Genomic DNA, 16882 nt, shown 5'->3' with positions numbered 1-16882 from the left:
CCAAATATATGTTTGGTATATATGAACCGGGTGTGGTGGCACATGCCTTTAATCCTGGCATTCAGGATACAGGAGCTGGCAGATGGCTGTGCTCAGCCTGGTCTACAAAGCTTGTTCAGCTAGGGTTACACAGAGAAACCTGTACCGAAAAACGGGTGGGATGGATTGGGCGTGTTTGTGTGTGTGTGTGTACATATATGTGTGTGTGTGTACATATATATATAAGGGTTGGCTTTGCTTATCCCTCCCTATCACCTAGAATGGAGGTCCTAGATGTTCCAGTTTGCTCCGTTTTTGCTTTGACAGTCTCTGTTTCCTCCTGTGTGTGGCCCAGGGTGGACGGCTACGAGTGGCACTGGACTGCATATTTTCAGTTTTGATAGGTTGGGCTCAGTGCTCCCCAGTAAATTACCCACAGTCTCCTAGTGCTAGGCTTCCCTGGGCGGACCTTCCCACCGTGAGCTGGAAGCCGCTATTGGCGGCAGCGCCGCCTACCTTTCCCTCCCCCGCCGCCAGCGCCATCCCGACAAGCACTGCTCTTATTTGCATAATCACTCACGACCTTCCCTTCGATTCAAAAATCTAAAAACAACAGTTCTCTTGTGAAGGCTTCCCTCTGCCTCAGAAGAATCCAGAGTTTTGTCGTTAGCCTCAGCAATATAGAATCGAAAGTCGGCTGGACTTCATTTTCACCTTTACTCAAAGATGGGTGGACCGACAGTGCCAACCTGCTCCTGGGAGCGCCCGGGCAAAAAGGGCTTCTGTCGTGAGTGGCACACGTAGGGCAACTCGATTGCTCTTGCGTGCGGAATCGACATCAAGAGATTTCGGAAGCATAATTTTTTGGTACTTGGGCAGCTGGTGATCGTTGGTCCCGGCGCCTGCACCTTCAGTGGGAAAATAACAGATGTTTTTAGCCTCCCGAGAGTTTTCTTTTTTGCAGCATTTGTGTTTACCATTGTGAATCTGCTGTTTTTCTCTTTGTAGCCACATGTTTCTCTGTGGGAAGGCTGTGGGAAGGCGGCCTTTTCTACCAAAAGTGCAGGAGGCTGTATGTAGTCTGACATGTTGCCCCGCTCTCACTAAAGACTAATATTAAACATGACTTTTATCAAATTTGTGAAGACAACTTTGTCACCTTCCTAGGCGTGTCAGTTACAAATCTATGCCACACCTGGCTCAAGTCTTGATTTGTAGTTAAAATGTATTTGATATGCATAAGTATCTTGCCCTCATCGACACCTGGACTTACATGCTTTATAGTGCCCATGGAGCCCAAAAGGACATCGGATCCTCTAGAATTGGAGTTTATATTTCGTTGTGTTCTGTCATATGGGTGCTGGGAATGGAACTGGAGTATTATAGAAGAGCAAGCAAGTGCTCTTCACCTCTGAGTGTTTTGCCTGAATACAAAGAGGACAGAAAGGTATGAGCCGCTATGTAGGAGCTGGGAATTGAGCCTGTGAGGTGGTATTGTGTTCCCCAAAATATTGTGCACCCTAATAAACTTATCTGGGGTCAGAGACAGAACAGCCACAATATTAAACATAGAGGATAGGCAGTGGTAGCACACGCCTTTAATTCTAGCATTCCAGAGGCAGAAAGCCTCAAGGATATAGCCAAGCATGGTGACTCACGCCTTTAATCCCAGGGAGTGAGGCAGAAAGATATATAAGGCGTGAGGACCAGAAACTAGAAGCATTTGGCCTGGTTAAGCTTTTAGGTTTTGAGCAGCACAGTTGAGCTGAGAGCCATTCGGATATGAGGACACAGAGGCTCCAGTCTGAGTAAACAAGATCAGCTGAGAAGTTGGCCAGGTGAGGTTAGCTGTGGCTTGTTCTGTCTCTCTGATCTTCCAGTGTTCACCCCAATACTTGGCTCAGGTTTGATTTTATTAATAAGACCGTCTAAGATTCATGCTACAAACCTGGGTCCTCAGGAAGAACAGCCAATGCTCTTATCCAATAAGCCCCCAACTGATTCTTTTTTTTTTTTTTTTTTTTTTTTTTTTTTTGGTTTTTTGAGACAGGGTTTCTCTGTGTAGCTTTGCGCCTTTCCTGGGACTCACTTGGTAGCCCAGGCTGGCCTCGAACTCACAGAGATCCGCCTGGCTCTGCCTCCCGAGTGCTGGGATTAAAGGCATGCGCCACCACCGCCCGGCCCCCAACTGATTCTTAAGAGGAGTGTGTATGGCTCTACACAGGTTAGAAAATGAAGGGTTAGTTATGCTGTATTATGCGCGCAAAGGAATATCCCACTTCAAAATGCCTTCCTGTAAGAGTAAGGGAATCACATGACACTTGACTGTAAAATTTCATCCTTTGATATATATTTCATATACATATGTGTATTTATATTTAAGATATCCTGCCGGGCGGTGGTGACGCACACCTTTAATCCCAGCACTCGGGAGGCAGAGCCAGGCGGATCTCTGTGAGTTCGAGGCCAGCCTGGGCTACCAAGTGAGTTCCAGGAAAGGCACAAAGCTACACAGAGAAACCCTGTCTCAAAAAACCAAAAAAAAAAAAAAAAAGAAAAGAAAAAGATATCCCAATGTGGCCGGGCAATGGTGGTGCATGCCTTTAATCCCAGCACTCGGGAGGCAGAGGCAGGCGGATCTCTGTGAGTTCAAGGCCATCCTGAGATTCCAGGACAGGCACCAAAACTACACAGAGAAACACTATCTCAAAAAACAAAAAATTCCTAATGTGTATAGATATATATTTTGATGTGTACATGTGTCATATCCCTTTTCTGTTTTGTTTTATTTGTTTGTTTGTTTTTGAGACAGGGTTTCTCTATAACAGCTCTGCTGTCCTAGAACTCAATTTGTAGACCAGGCTGATCCCTATCCCTTTTTAAAATTATTTATTTATTTTTGAGACAGGATCACACTGTGTAGTACTCACAGCTGGCCTTTTTTTCCCCTCTTTGTAGATCAGGCCTGACCTTAAACTCACAGATCAGCCTGCTTCTGCCCCTTGAGTGCTTAGATTTTTTTATATATGTGTATGTGTGTATGTGTGTATGCCGTGTGTGAGTTCATGAGGATCTTGCTCCTCATGAATCCACGTGGTAGAAGAAAATAATCAGCCTCTACCAGCTGTTTTCTGACCTTCAGAGGTCAGTCATGGTGTGCCCCACCATCCCATAAAAATTTAAAAATCTTTGAAATAGGGGCTAGAGTGATGGCTCACAGGTTAAGAGCACTGGCTGTTCTTCCAGAGGTCCTGAGTTCAATTCCCATAACCCACATGGTGGCTCACAACCATCTGTAGTGAGATCGGATGCCCTCTTCTGGTGTGTAAGGGATACATGCAGATGGAGCAATTTAAAGATAAATGAATCTTAAAAAAAAAAAAAAAAATCTTTGAAATAAACCAGGTGGTGGTAGCACACACCTTTAATCCCAGCACTCAGGAGGCAGAGGCAGGTGGATCTCTGCTAGTTCCAGGCCAGCCTGGTCTACAGAGTGAGTTCCAGGAAAGGCACAAAGCTACACAGAGAAACCCTGTCTCGAAAAACAAAAACAAAAACAAAAACAAAAAAACAAAAAAATCTTCTCAAACTCACAGAGATCTGCCTGTCTCTGTTTCCCAAGTGCTGGGATTAAACTCGAGAGATAGAGAGAGAAAGAAAAGAGAAAAGCAAATGGCGAAGAAAAAGAATTTGGACTTCCTATGGGCTTTGATGTTCCTGCCCTGGGCCGGAAGGTGGTCACGGGCTCAAGGAGCTCATCCTCCAGCGGACAAAGCTGCATGTATGGCTCTGGCTCACTTAATACCCCGCTATGGAAGAAACTCTGGTCTTAACCAAGGTCCCATGGGTAGCTGAAGCAGCACTTCCTGGGCACTGAGCACTTAGGTGGGTAGGTAGGTGGCAAGTGCCCATGGGATATTAATAGTGGTGCCAGCTGGAATTTCTTTTTTGTTGGGGGTGTTTTTGTTTTTTGAGACAAAGGCTCACTATGTAAACAGACTGGCCTAGAACTCACAGAGATCTGCTGGGGTTAAAGATTTGTGCTAACACACCAGTTCCCATTGGCATTTCTAGAGTGCTTACGACATTCTCGACATGTTCTAAGATGCACGTGTGCGGTACTCATTTTCTCTTTACAACCCCTGCCCCAACACACACACCTATGTCTGAGGTGCTTTTTTTTTCATCCCTCCACTGCCTCCCCCCCCCTTTTTTTTTTTTTTTTTTTTTTGAGGCAGGGTCTTTCTATTGTCCTGGAACTTACTTTGTAGACCAGGCTGGCCTCAAATTCACAGAGATCCTCCTGTTTTTGCCTCCTGAATGCTGGAATTGAAGGTGTGGGCTACCACTCCGACCTCCATCTTCCTTCTATATGTAAGGATACTGTAGTTGCAGAGTCTCTTAAGCGCAGCTCCAGCAGGCTTTGACTCTTACCTGACTCCTGAGCCGGAAGTCAGTCCTGACAGCGGGGTGCAGATGGGGCAGGGGTGGGGTGGGTGGGTGAGGCAGTGACTCACCTGTCTCCATCTACATTAGTCTCCGATTTTTTTCTCTTTTTTTTCATCAGCTGCAGGGCTTCCTCTCTTTCTGATTCTGCCTCCTTTTCTGATTCACGCCCCATCTGTTACTAGTTTCTGGTTTCTGAGAGCGTGGAAGGGAGGGACAAGCTGTGGGGGGCGGGGAGGTAGGGACAAAAGTGCAGTCGTCCTTAAGCAACAAATTATTTGGAGAGTTCTGTGTACCAGGGTGTCCTCTGTGATGAATGTAAGCTGTTGTTGCCCTCACAGAGAGTCTGTTGAGGGTGTGTATTGTGGAGGGGGGACCAGGGCAGGCAGGAGGGAGCTCGGTCAGGTATAGGTAAACAGATGTGGAAGGGAGTGTCCATGAGGTCAGTGAGGACCAGAAAGGCTCCGCCCGGGAAGGAGGCTGCTGATCTGGACCAGTGTCCAGGCATGGGAAAACTGCGTACTTTCGAAGGCTGTGGAATTCCTGTGTTGGAATGAGAGGGCCAATGTGGGGCTGGGGTGTGGTTCAGTGGGAAGTGGGGGGAGGGAAGCCAGTGTAAGACCACAGAGGGACAGAAAGAAAACAAGTCAAGGTCAGGTAGCCTGATGAGAAGCCCAAGTTTGGTTCTAAGGCCATGGGGACACATTAGAAGGCTAAATACTTCTCACTTCCTGCGGCAGGACAGGAAGTGAGAAGACCACCAGGGGGCTCTCTGACTGTTAGGGAGAAGTCAAGACCAAGTAGGGGTACAGAGAAGAGGGGTGTTTTTTTGTTTTGTTTGTTTGTTTTTTACTTGCTTTTTGAGACAGTTCTAATCTCATGAGCTGGATTAGAACTCACTGTGTAGCCCAGGCTAGTCTCAAAGTCATAACACTTCTTGCCTCAGCCTACCCAGATGTTGGGGAAAAATATATATGTATTTTCAATATATATTAAATGTATAAACAAAATGTATTTATAGGGGCTGGAGAAGAGCCTATGTCAAAACAAAAATCAGATAAATACACTAAATACATGTAAAACATTAATGTCTCATTTCGCCCTCCAAGGATACTGCCTGGGGTCATTTGGAGTGCCCTGGGATGTGTGTACACAGTCTCCCCAGGTATTTCCCCATGCAGCCAGGGACATTTGGGGGGGGGGGGCTCTGCAGGTCACCTACTTATCTTCAGATCTCACAACTGGGAACTTGAAGAAGTTGCCTCGCTTCTTACCCCCAAAGCAGTAACAGAGCCCTTGAGTTTGGGTAGATCCAGTGTTTAGGGCAGGACCTGGAATCTAGCAAGCTGGAAGCAAGCCTGAGCAGAAACCCTCATGTCCTCACTGCTGACAAACTGACTTGCAGCCATGGAGGGCCTATGTCCAGTTTATCCCCGTAATCTCCTCAGTGGGGCCTGGGAGGTCTTTACTATCTCACCGGGAAATGTCGTCTCTCAGCCTTGATGGCTACTCCTTTAGAAAATTTGGCTGTTCCATTGTTCAGTTGCCTTTTTTACTCAATAAACAGAATCATCTCCTAAACAAAAATCAGCTATCAGAATCCCAAAATGCTGGCAGGTAGAATAGAACCAGATTGGGCATTGGGTATCTTTATTCCTTTGTGTTGTGTGTTTGGTGAGAGGTCCTACGGGGCCCCTTTCTGCTTTTTTCTTTCTTATTCTTATCTTTTTTTGGAGGGGGCGTTTGAGACAGGGTTCTTCAATGTAGTCTTGACTGTCCTGGAACTCACTCTGTAGACCAGGCTGGCCTCAAACTCAGAGATCCACCCGCCTCTGCTTCCTGAGTGCTGGGATTAAAGGCCTGTGCCACCACCACCTGGCTTCTACTTTTTATTTTCAAACTGGGTTTTCTAAGTTACCCAGACTAGCCTTGAACTCACTGTGCAACTCAGGCCAACCTTGAATTTGTGATCTTTATTGCCTCAACCTCCCCAGTAGCAGAGATTGCAGTCTGGGCTACCAGGCTGGGTCCAAGCATCTTTCATATTGTAAAGAGACAAGAAGGCTGGGAGTATAGACCAATGGTGAGGCACTTTCTTAGCATGCACCAGGCAAAGGATTTGATCCCAGCACTGCAAAAACCAATTCAAAACTAAACTGTACTGACACTTCTTCAATGCTTAAGAAACAGCATTTAGTGGACTAAAAAAGAAGTATACTTCAGAATTATATGTTTATAATAAATCGTGAAGGTAAACGAGGAAAATTAATAGAAAAAGGTTGGAAGGAATCACATCAGTTATAAATAGAAATACATTCTGTGTTTTTCCATCCTTTATGTGCTCTGCAGTTTTCCACAGTGAACATTTAGTTACAGGAAGAATGAGTATGTGTTGGTGGGGGAGGGGCTTTCACACCATTTTCCTCTTAAAGCCTCAACAGTCATCTTATTGCCTTGTTTTATTGTTCCCTTCCTTCCAGAAAAATACATATAAATCCAGTTCAGGTTGTCTCTACTCAGTGTTTTCTGTCCATGCTTCACTTACGCCATCTAGCCTCCTTCCCAGCCTCAGAAAGGACGCTACCCCGGCAGGATCAGCTCTCACATGCCGAACCAATGGCTCTTCCTTTTCCCTTCCTGAATTCTCTGCAGTTCTGATATTGTTGGCATCTTCTCCTCCTAGGAACTTCCGGTCTGCTCTGTGGCATTCCTTTCTCCCTCTGCCCAGGGACCCAACCTTTCCTACCACTCTGGCTGGCTGAGGGTGCCTTCAGGCTCAGTGCTCTCTAAGTTTGGGCTCCTGGTTCCCACCCTATTTTTGGATGTTTGTTCTTTTCTGGGTGACCCCATCCATTTTGACTTTGGTGGTCTCGTCTGTAGGACAGCTCAAATACCCTACACACTAAATAAATCTTAAAGATAAACAAGTAAAAGACTTGGGGCTTCTGATGAAGCTCAGTTGGTAAAATGCTTGACTAGCATTTACAAAGCCCTGGGTTCTATCCCCATTACTGCAGAAACTGGGCTTGGTGGTGTTGGGCTGTATTTGAAACACTTGGGAGGCAGAGGAAAGGAGGAACAGGTATTTAAAGTCACCTTCTACTACAAAGTGCTGATCTCCCAAACACAGACTTAACATAGTACCGAATCTTTTTATTGGGCCCCGGTGACAGACTTGAGCACTGTGGGACAACCATTTATAGGTGAAGACAGCAGGGTTAAGGGAGGTGTGACATGACCGTGATCCAGAGCAGCTAACACCAAGCCTGGAATTCCGGTAGTCTCCCCCCTCCTCCCCCAACCCAGTTCTACTGTTTAATTCCCGTCCTTGGGGGAGGGGGAGGTCAAATTTTTATTTCTTATTTTTCATTGTAAGTATCTATTGTGCATGTGAATGCAGTGTCACTAGAGACCACAATAGGGGTTGGGTCCCCTAGAGATAGAGTTACAGGGGATCATGAGCCAGCCCGCATGAGTCCTCTGCACGTACAATATGTACCCTGAATTGCTGAGCCATCTCTCCAGCCCCCAGTGATTCCTAGCCTTTCCTGCTTGCTCTCAAATAAAAACCCTGTTAAAACCCTCTCACACACTGTATTAGTCAGGTTCTCTAGAGTCACAGAACTTATGGAATAAATGTGTGTGTGTGTGTGTGTGTGTGTGTGTGTGTGTGTGTGTGTGTCAGAGAGGGAGAGAGGGAGATTTTATTGGAATATTGGAATGACTTCAGGCTGCAGCTGGGTGTCTCGGCTGGTCTTCTGTATGTGCTGGGATCCCGAAGAAGCAGGCTCCAATGCCAGTGGAGGAATGGATGTGCGGACAAGGCGAGGGAGTGCAAGCAGGGGAATGAATGAACCCTTCCTTCTTCTGTTCTCCAGCAGGTGTGGCCCAGGTTAAAAATGTACCTTCCCACCTCGGGATCTGGATTAAAAGCCTGTGTCATTCTGCCTCAAGATCCTGATCAAAAGGGTATGTTTAGGTGAGTGGTGGTGTCACATGCCTTTTTTTTTTTCCAAGACAGTTTCTCTGTAGCTTTGGTGCCTGTCCTGGATGTCTCAGGATACATCTAAGTCTGTCTCCCGAGTGTTGGGATTAAAGGCCTGTGCCACCACGCATGCCTTTGACCTCAGCACTTTGCACTCAGGAGGCAGAGGCAGAAGGATCTCTGTGAGTTCGAGGCCAGCATGGTCTACAGAGCAAGCTCCACGGCAGCCAGGGCTACACAGAGAAACCCTGTCTCAAAAAACAAACAAAAAAAATGAGTCTTCCTGCCTCAACATCCGGATCACAAGTGTGCCCTCCATTTCTGGATTATAACCCATTCCAGATACAGTCAAGTTGACAGTCAAAAATAGCCATCACACATACTTATGTATCTTTTTAAAAATTATATTTATTTAGAGTGTGTCTGCTGCATCTCCTTCCATCATTGTGGGTTGGAGTGATGGAACTCAGGTCTCCACCAGCCTGTAAAGGACGAGCCATCTCCACCCGCCACGTTTTTTCTTAAAGGAAAGAAGACGGATACAATGTATAAGAAGCAAGATGGAGAAACAATTCAATTCTAGCTCTTCAAAAAAAAACAAAAAACAAAAACTGCCTGACACTGCTTCCCCCTCCCCCCAAACTGTGGAAGGAACCCAGGTTCAGCATGTATTCTACCACCGATCTGTTTCTCTCCTCACATCTCTTATCTGTTCTTTTTGCTTGCTTTTTTGAGCCAGGGTCCCTCTAGGTAGTGTTGGCTGGCTTAGAACTCACTATGTAGACTGGACTGGCCAGGAACTCTTTTTTTTTTTTTTTTTTTTTTTTTTGGTTTTTCGAGACAGTGTTTCTCTGTGTAGCTTCCAGGAACTCTTCTTACTTGGGCCTCTGAGTTCTGGGATCAAAGGCATGCACCACCATGCCCAAATGCTTATGTTTAATATTTAAGATGAGAATGAAAGGTAAAGAGCTGTGAGGATTATAAACCCAAAGCATCTTCCCCAAGGCCTGACCACATTGTCTTAACGCTTGTCAGTTAATACTACTGGCCTCAAGAACTTTCCTAAGTACTTTTCAAGTATCTTTTCATTGAACACGTGCGACATGTACCTTTTGAGAAATAAGAGGCTTAGAGTTGTCAAGTCATTCTACAGTTGTACATGTTCCAAATAAGCACAAACTTGAACCCAGAACCCGCACAAGCAGGAAAGCCTGGGCCAAGAGCCATGGTTCAAACGCAGGACGGGGTTACTGATCTATGCTCAGCTACCTATTTTGATTCCACATTGGTAACCTGAAACCCCGATAAACTGTAATTGTCAATACACAGATTTGGGGAGAGAAAAACCCTAGCCCTCCACAAGAGTCAAGACGAGTTGACCTTTGCATCTAGGCCTTATTCAGTCCCAGGGGTCTCCCGCGATCCCTCCAACACGGCCCTTTCAACAGCCACAGGCCTAAGCTCCCGACCCGCCCAAAGCGCTTGGCTGAGCGAGGTGTGCATCCTCCCAGCGGCCCACAATAGGGACGCGTCCCCTTTAAGGCGCCAGCTCAGCGGCAGCGGCGGCCGGAAGTGTAGGAGCCCGGCTTGGCGGCGGCGGTGGCGGCGGTAGCCGTGGCGGCTTGTGCGCATGCTCCGTCGCCCGCCCGCCCTGGCCGCTCGCCGCCCGCCCGCCCGACGGAGACGGTGAGGAGGGGGAGGGGTGGGCGCGCGGCGCGGGCGCGGCGAGGGCTGGGGGCGGAGGGGGGGGGCGGGCGCGGGGGCCGCGCGGCGGCCGGCGAGGGCGGGCGGGCGGGCGCGCAGGGGGCGGGGGGCTGCTGCCTCCGCGGGCGCCTCCCCACGCCCTGTGCGTGCCGCCGCCGCCGCCGGGGAGCGAGCGGACGTCGCGGCGCCGCGGGGGGTGGGGGACGCTGCCGCTGGGTCCGCCCGAGCAGCCGGGCCGCCCCCAGCGTGGCCGGCAGGGCCTGGGCTCCCGGCCCCTCGAGCCGCGTGCCGGGCGGGGTGGGGGGGAGGCTCGGCGCCCCCGGACCGAGGAGCCCGGAAGTCCCGCGGAGGGGCCGGGGGAGCCGGGGTCCTCCCACCACCACCCAAAGGCTGGGGTCTGGGAGCTCGGGCCTTCCGCGGAGGAGCTGGATCAGGCCTGGGTCGCGCCCAGGGCAAGGGGGCGGCGTGCTGGGCGGGGGTGTGTGTGTGTGCCGAGGGTGGGGAGTGAGGGGCCAGCCGGGGCCGGAGGGGAGAGGCCTGGGCCGTCGGACCTGTGGAGGAGGAGGCAGGTCCTTTCGAGGACTAGGGGAGGAAGGGGCGCCTTCCCAAAGAGGGCAGTAGGAAGCAGAGGGGTCCGCCGAGGGCCGCAGAATGGAGCAGCTCCGCGGGCGCGGTGGAGAGCAGGGTGGTCCTCTGCTCCGGGAGAGGGGGAAACCTATGGTTATGAGGGGTGGTGAGAAGATAATGACGGGCCTAGGGAACCCTTGTTTTCAGAAATGACAGAGGAATTGGCCAGGTGTCCTTTAATTGAGAGGTAAGAGGAATGAGGGCAGAATCTTACCCAGGGTCTTGACCTAGGAATCAGAGGAAGGAAGGAAGGTTTGGCTGTCCTAGGAGCCGGGGAACTCTCAAAGCGAGACTTGTCCAAGAGAACCAGGAAGTGGCGGTTTCCTCCATGTCTGGAGACTTCCCATTGCCTTAGCTAGTATTAGGGAACGTTTTCATGAGGGCTTGGGCCTGCTCAAGTCTTAATAATATTTAGTCTTAATAATAACTTGTTTTTCATCTGTACTTGATCAGGTCCATTGATTAGCCGCGTCCCCCTGAGTGTCTTTTGGTTAGTTTGGGCCCTGTTTTTTGGTTCCTTAAACTCTCGAGAGATGACTTTAAAAATCATATCCATTGATTCCTCCAAACACCTACATAGAAGTTTCCAATCTGATTTAATATAGAACTTCATTTCCTCTGGATAATTCCTGCAAAGTGGTTCTCTGTAATCCTTGGGTTCATTATATCTGAGGTTACTCTGGCTCAGCTATTAAGTTCATAACAAAGGGGTGGATTTAATGAGTTTTTTCTTAAATAATAAAGTTGCATCTTGGAGATTTTTTTGTTTTGTTTTGAGTTTTTTTTTTTTTCCGTCCAACAGTGATGGTGTACACCTTTAACCCCAGCATCAGGAGGCAGAGCAGGCGGTTATGTTCATTTTTTTTTTTCTTTTCTTTCTCTTTTTTTTTTTTTTTCTTTCTAGACAGGGTTTCTCTGTGTATCTCTGGGCTACCTAGCGAGTTCCAGACAAACCAGGGCTACAAGGTGAGATGGCAAGGAAGAAAAGCAAAGCACAAAAACCTGGTATGACCTCACCTATGATTCAAGCACCTGAGCATCTCAGACAGGATTGCCAAAAGCTCAGGGCCAGCCTGGGCTACATAGTGAGTTCAAAGCTAACATGGGATACAGTGAGCCCCAGCGTCAAAAAACATACACAACAGCCTGGCATTGTTAGGGAGGCAGAGGCAGGTGGATTTCTGTGAGTTCGAGGACAGCCAGGACTATATAATGAGACCGTCGAAAAAAAATAGAAGCCAGGTGGTGGTGGTTCACGCCTTTAACCCCAGCACTTGGGAGGCAGAGGCAGGCAAGTCTTTGCATTTGAGGCCAGCCTGGTCTACTGAGTAAGTTCCACAGCCAGAGCTACATAGTAAGCCCCTGTCTCAAAAAAAAAACAAAAAACAAAAAAAACTGTGTGTGTGGCAGGATCTGTGTACCACAGTGTCCTTGTGGAGGTCAGAGGACAACACAGGATTTGAGTCTGTCCTTCCACCATGTGTACCCTGAAGATGAAACTCAGGTTTCCATATTTGACCACAAGCGCTTTGACCTGCTGAGCTGACTCACCAGGCATCCATCCCACCAGGCACCACTCCTCCTTTTTTTGGGACAAAGTTTTCATATAGTCTCAACTTTCTTATGTAACTGAGGGAGACCTTGAACCCCTGACCCTTCTCCCCAAGTGCTGGTTTATAGACTTTCCCACTATGCCTGGCTTCATGCTCACTTTGAAATTTTTAAATTTATTCTGTGTGCATGATGTTGGGAGGGGTGTATGTACCATGGTGTGCATGTGGATGGAGGTAGAGGACTTTTTTTTTTTTTTTTTTAAGATTTATTTACTTATCACATATACAATGTTCTGCCTGCATGTATTCCTGCAGGCCAGAAGATGGTATCAGATCTCATTATAGATGGTTGTGAGCCACCATGTGGTTGCTGGGAATTGAACTCAGGACCTCTGGAAGAGCAGTCAGTGCTCTTAACCTCTGAGCCATCTCTCCAGCCCAGAGGTAGAGGACTTTATGGAATTGGGTCTCCTTTACTTTTATATGAATGAGGTCTAGAGATGAGATGTAACTCAGGTAACCAGGCCTGCAGCGAGCAAGCACCTTTCAAGAGTTTTTTTTTGTCTTGAAAAGAACTACAGAGCGGCAGCCCATTAGCACCTGTCTAGAAACGCAGCTTTCTGTAGGCTGAACCAGGAGGATTGAAAATTCAAGTCCAGTCTTAAACTATCTCTTGTCTCAAAAGAAACAAGAACCTCCAAGTGTGGGATTCTTGCATTCAATTCCTGAGCTTGGGTCATCCTCTGCTACGTAGTGAGTTTGAGGCCAGCCTTGGCTGCATGAAACCCTGTCTCAAAAACCCAAAGCAAGGGCAACAAAACTAGAGAAGCTCTCTTTTTGCAGGTTGAACTCACATTCATGCCAGGCCTCTGCTATGAGCTGTTTGTACTCCCCTTGCAATACTTCTTTCCACATCAGTTGACTAAGTTTTAACAAAATTTTGTCATGTTTTTGTATGTTCTCATAGAGTTACAGAGCACACACTGATTTCACAAGGGATATTGCAAGGTCTTTTCTGTGAAACACCCACGGGACCAGCTCCCTCACCTTGTCTCAGGAGTTTGTGTTGTTATAAACAAGGGGCAGTTTTCTGTGTACACAGCTTACAGAGATGACTTTGCTGTAGTCTGCTGTTTGGGGTTGGTTTGGGGTTACTCACTAGAAATGTGATATTTAAGGTAATGAGAGAGATTGAAGCTAAAGTTCATTTACTAAAGAATTATGAATCACCATGTTGGCGTGTACTCTCTTCTCTGTTACTAAAAACATGTTTTGTTTTATTTTATAAGGTTTACTTTCTTAGACGGGTGTGGTGGTACATGCATTTAATCCCAGCACTAGGGAGGCAAAGGGAGGTGGATCTCTGAGTTTGAAGCCAGCCTGGTCTACATAGCTCCAGGACAGCCAGGGCTACATAGAGAAACCCTGTGTGTGTAGGGCAGGGGGTGATTTACTTTAGTTTACTCCAACCTGATACAGTGAATTTCAAGCTAGCCAAAGCTATATACTGAGACCCTGTCTCAGACAAAACAAAAAGATATATTTGCTTTTTTTTTTTTTTAATGACGATTAGTGTTTTGCCTACATGTATGCATATGTACCACATGTGTGCCTAGGGAGGTCAGGAGCGCATCAGACCCCCTGGAACTGAAGTTAAGGTGGTTGTGAGCCCCCATGTGGGTGCTGGGAATCCAACCTGGGTCCTCTATAAGATCAAAAAGGGCTCTTACCTGATGATACATCTCTCTAGCCCTGCTTCAAACTTTCAAGAGACTACTATTTCAGCATGCAACAAACTCAGGATTTTTTTTTGTTTTGTTTTGTTTTTTTGAGACAGGTTTTCTCTGTTGTATCTCTGCCTGTCCTGGAACTGGCTCTGTAGAGATCCGCCTGCCTCTGCCTCCTGAATGCTGGGACTAAAAGTGTGTGCCACCACCGCCTGGCAGGATTTCTTCTTAAATTGTACTGCAAAGCTGGGCACAGTGGCATACATTTGTAATAACATCTGGGAAGTGAAGACAGGAGGATCAGGAGTTTAAGATCATCCTTAAGCCTGGAAGAAGGCGCGCATGCCTTTAAACCCAGAAGGCAGAGGCAGGCAGATCTCGAATTCGAGGCCAACCTGGTCTACAAATCCAGTTCCAGGATAGCTAGGGCTACACAGAGAAGCCCTGTCTCAATAAACAAACAAAAAGATCATCCTTAATGACATAGTGATTTTCAAGGCCACCCCCAAGTAGCCCCCAAAATTAGTAACGTATAACTCCAGCTACTCTGGAGTCTGTGGCAGGAGGCCCTCTCTGACCCAGGAGTTGGAGACCAGCCTGGTCAACACAGCAGAACCACACCTGTGCAAACAAACCAGCCTGAACTTGAAGCTGTGCAGAAGAGCCTTCACCTCAATCCTCAACAGTCCCCCTCCCCACAGCCAAAAAAGAAAGAAAGAAAGAAACGCATGATGGGAAACTAGAGCATAAGCTGGAACCTAGTGATGGAAGCCACCAGAAGACCTTTCCAAAGAAAGATGCTTCAGAGGGTTGACAGAGACTAGCCCAAAAGGAAGGGAAGAACCCTAGGGACAGGAAGCAAGTTCAAAGGCTCAGTCTAGGAAAGGTGGTACATTTGAGAACTGGAGAACAGTGACAGTGTGCCAGCCAGGAGGGGGGGGCGCTGACCTGGAAGCTTTGGAGGCCACGCTAAAATGCTTGCCTTTATTTTCACAGCAACAGGAATACAGTAAGACATTTTTAAGTGGGAAAGTGGCCTGTGGCCTTTAGTAGGATTACTTTGGTTGCTATGTGGGGAATGAATTGGAGGAATCCAAGACCAAAGGTTAGGATATGGGAAAGTAGCTGAAAAAACCCAGGTAACAGTGTGGCAGCCCACATATATTTTGACAGCACAGATGGAGTATGTGAGGAACACACACACACACACACACACACACACACGGTAGACTGGATAGGATTTTGTGACTGATTGGATTTAGAAAGAGGAGGCAAAAATAACTTCTGAGTTCCCTCTTTGAAAACGGGCGGAAGATAGCATCACTTAGGGAAACAGGAAATCTAGGAGCAGGTTTGAGGAAATATGGTTTAGTTTAATGTAGTAGAGACTGATAAATACAGGGATATAGAATTCATAAAAAAAATTGAATGAGATAAAAAAGCCAGATAAGAAGAAATTTGACTATGATTGAATCAACATGTCAGCATCAAAGTTGAGGAGAGTGAGGGGGGCACAAAGATGTTTAGATAAAATAGTGCCTAAGTGCAGGGCAGTGGTGGTCCACGCCTTTAATCCCAGCACTTGGGAGTCAGAGGCAGGGGCATCTCTTAGGTTCTGTTTTACAGATCAAAGTACAAGACAGCCAGGGCTACACAGAAACTCTATTTCAAAAAACCAAGAGAGGAAAACAAAACCAAAAAACAAACCAAGAGAGGAAGGAATGAAGGAACCAGGAGCTGTGGATTATAGTGCAGTTGTGAAACACTTGCTGATGTGTGCACGGCTCTGTGTTCCATCCCTAGAAGCAACAGAACAAATCCACAAGAGGACGCAGGGTAGCTGTGACTGTCAAGGTCTACATGGGGAGCTGCAGTGAAGGGCAGTGTGTAAAGACCAGGAGGGAGTGACAGGCCACATTTAGGGGGACATTCTGAAAAGCAAGTGTAGTGATGGCTTCATGGAGGAGTGAACATTAGGGACGAAGATGCGTAGAGCTTAGAGCACAGAACGGCTGGGAGCTCTGGAAGCCCATTGGTAAGTGTTGAGAGTTCTGTGAGTGGCTGATGTGGTAGGGAGTAATGCTGTAGCTAAACTGGAGTATTCCGAGGCCAGTGAGGTCCACTTTGAGCTCCACGTTCCGTACGTGTGTTTTCTTTTTTTAAAAAAAGATTTATTTAGGCTGGGAGGTGGTGGCACACGCATTTGATCCCAGCACTCGGGAGGCAGAGTCAGGTGGATCTCTGTGAGTTCCAGGCCAGCCTGGTCTACAGAGCGAGATCCAGGACAGGTACCAAAACTACACAGAGAAACCCTGTCTCAAAAAAACCAATTATGTAAACAGTGTTCTGCTTGCATGTATGCCTACATGCCAGAAGAGGACACCAGATCACATTACAGATGGTTGTGAGCCACCATGTTCTGGGAATTGAACTCAGGACCTCTGGAAGAGGAGCCAGTGCTCTTAACCTCTGAGCCATCTTTTTAGCCTACATATGTGTGTTTTCTTTTCTTTCCTTCTTTCTTTCTTTTTTTTTTTTTTTTTTTTTGTTTTTCGAGACAGGGTTTCTCTGTGTAGCTTTGCGCCTTTTCCTGGAACTCACTTGGTAGCCCAGGCTGGCCTCGAACTCACAGAGATCCGCCTGCCTCTGCCTCCCGAGTTCTGGGATTAAAGGCGTGCGCCACCACCGCCTGGCTTATGTGTGTTTTCAAGACTGGCAGAGCTGAGGGATGACTTGAGTCTCTGGCTACCAGTTACATATTCCAGTTTGCATCTGTGATCAACACGGCTGTCCCCTGCCCACCTTCACATGTTCACATATATTCATTTAGTAAATTCATTGTTTTTTCTTATACTCTCTAC

General features: G+C 47.4%; 1 protein-coding gene and 1 non-coding gene across 5 annotated transcripts in view; both read left to right on the top strand.

Annotated features, from left to right (window-relative positions):
• The first annotated feature begins 750 nt into the window (after positions 1–750).
• Positions 751–885, top strand: LOC114706021. Its single transcript, XR_003736468.1, has one exon. It is a non-coding gene; the product is annotated as a U11 spliceosomal RNA (small nuclear RNA).
• A 9107-nt stretch (positions 886–9992) lies between these two features.
• Positions 9993–16882, top strand: part of Gmeb1 (glucocorticoid modulatory element binding protein 1) — a 44943-nt gene continuing 38053 nt past the window's right edge. The window contains exon 1 of one of the 4 annotated variants that reach the window (XM_028888132.2): positions 9993–10096. The gene's annotated coding sequence lies outside the window, so the exon portion shown is untranslated. Of the gene's footprint in view, positions 10097–10758; positions 10929–11692; positions 11708–16882 lie in introns of those variants that run through there. The other 3 variants (XM_028888135.2, XM_037203013.1, XM_028888133.2) reach the window with 3 other exon arrangements.

The sequence above is a fragment of the Peromyscus leucopus genome, chromosome 2, assembly GCF_004664715.2.
Source record: "Peromyscus leucopus breed LL Stock chromosome 2, UCI_PerLeu_2.1, whole genome shotgun sequence".
NCBI classification, from domain to species: domain Eukaryota; kingdom Metazoa; phylum Chordata; class Mammalia; order Rodentia; family Cricetidae; genus Peromyscus; species Peromyscus leucopus.
The sequence above is the reverse complement of the archived record's forward strand: the minus strand, read 5'-3'. Positions and strand labels throughout refer to the sequence as shown.